Genomic DNA, 1,977 nt, shown 5'->3' with positions numbered 1-1,977 from the left:
TGATAGATGGAGGGTCTGATTCGATATAAGGCAGTTTCATGCTGTATAGAAACATCGATTTCTAAATGTCTCCTGCATTCTCCTGTTCTGTCTTTTGGTAACAGGCTGTGCCTTATTTCCTGTTACAAGCCAAATGGTGGGCCCATGGCCTCAATTGCCATGCCATAAACCCACATTCTTCACACTTCCATGCTGGAAGCTAGGCCTCACATGCCAGAAGTCACGTAGCCGATGGGGAGGACTGGAGGTTGGGTCACCTGACTGCAGAGGGCGTTCCCAAACTCCCAGCCTATCCCCACTTGCACCCATGACAACTAATAATTGGACACACCTATGTCCACTCGCAATTGGCTCCTGGCCAGAGCTAGTTTATAACTGGTCATTCCCAATGGGAGAGAGCTCTGTTCTCTCTGCTGCTCTTGTGTTCTGTTCTTGTTCCTGAGCTCTCTGCTCCCTGCTTGTTGTTCTATTGCACCTGGACATGTGGTCTCTGGGAGAACAAAGACCTGCTTGGTAACTGGAGCACATGGTGTGCAAAAATGGGCTTTCCCTTCAAGATCCCCTGGAACCCTGGACTGGGTGGGCTATCCTATACACATGCGTTCATGTTCACAAGACACCAGGCAAGCTTCAAGAGGAAGGATATTCCGAAATTAAGAGACCACCATTGAACAAGCTCTGTCTCAACCTACTGCACCTCTGCAGACAGCAGGCACAGGAAACAGGGCTGAGCAAGATAAACGGCGGGCTGGGCAGCACCGGGAGAGGTGGGCCTGCAAGTCCCCTTGTCCCAAGCTGTGTTTTCCTATCCCCCCCCCCACACACACACAACAACCTTGTTTAGTCGGGTGCCAGGGTCTCAGGTCAAGGTCTTTCCCATCACCTCTTGGCTGGTCCTTTTCACTGGAGATGCCATGGATTGATGCTCTGCCACTGAGCCACAGCCCCACTTCATGGCTCTCCAGGGTCTCAGGCTGAGGTCTTTCCCATCACCTCCTGCCTGGTCCTTTTACCTGGCAATGCCAGGGATTGAACCTGGGACCTTCTGCATGCCAAGCAGAGGCTCTGCCACTGAGCCAGGGTCTCAGGCTGAGGTCTTTCCCATCACCTCCTGCCTGGTCCTTTTACCTGGCAATGCCAGGGATTGAACCTGGGACCTTCCGCATGCCAAGCAGAGGCTCTGCCACTGAGCCAGGGTCTCAGGTGGAGGTCTTTCTCATCACCTCCTGCCTGGTCCATTTAACCGGAGATGCCGGGGACTGAACCTGGGACCTTCTGTGTGCCAAGCAGAGGCTCTGCCACTGAGCCACGGCCCCTCCCCAGACACGAAGCTGCCTTATACTAAGCCAGACCCCTGGGTCCATCAAAATCAGTCTTGTCTACTCGGATCAGCAGCGGCTCTCCAGGGTCTCTCTCATCACCTCCTGCCTGTTCCTTTCCTAAAACTGGAGGGAACCAGGGAGAGAGCCTGGGACCCGGCGGCGGCCGCCTCCCCATCGCCGACCATCTCCGCGCGGGGCCCGGTGAGTCCCTCCAGGAGCCTGAGCAGCGTCTCCTGGGGGACTTTGCAGCCTCAGCCCCGCAGCTCCCCGAAGCCGGTGAGCCTCCATCCCGGGCTCAGGCCCAGCGCCTCGGGCTCGAAGGGCCTGTAGCCGGGCGGGCCGTAGTTGGTGGGCGCGGCCGCGGCCGGGAGGTCGCCGGACGGGGAACCAGCCAGCATCGCCATGACGCCTTCCAGAGACTGTTGACCTTTGGCCTCGCCGCGAGAGCCCGCCGGGAACGCTCGCGAGAGTTCGTGGGGGACTGCCAGCCAAGGCGCTTCGCCAAGTCTACTGTCTCGCGAGATTCCGAGGGGGCGCCGGCCCGGCCCGTCGAGCTTCAGCAGTCTCGACATCTCGCGAGAGTTTGAAAAGAGCGCCGGCCCAGGCCACCACCCCTTATTGATGGGGGGTGGTGCCCAGGCCCATTCGGCTTCAT

At 58.2% G+C, this 1,977-nt stretch overlaps 1 pseudogene; it reads right to left on the bottom strand.

The window, feature by feature from the left end:
- Positions 1-1,417: 1,417 nt before the first annotated feature.
- LOC107114299 lies at positions 1,418-1,750 on the bottom strand (annotated as a pseudogene).
- Positions 1,751-1,977: the final 227 nt, after the last annotated feature.

The sequence above is a fragment of the Gekko japonicus genome, unplaced genomic scaffold (genome assembly GCF_001447785.1).
Source record: "Gekko japonicus isolate JY-2015 unplaced genomic scaffold, Gekko_japonicus_V1.1 scaffold5590, whole genome shotgun sequence".
NCBI classification, from domain to species: Eukaryota; Metazoa; Chordata; class Lepidosauria; order Squamata; family Gekkonidae; genus Gekko; species Gekko japonicus.
Note: the sequence above shows the minus strand (reverse complement) of the source record. Positions and strands in the feature narration are given on the sequence as shown.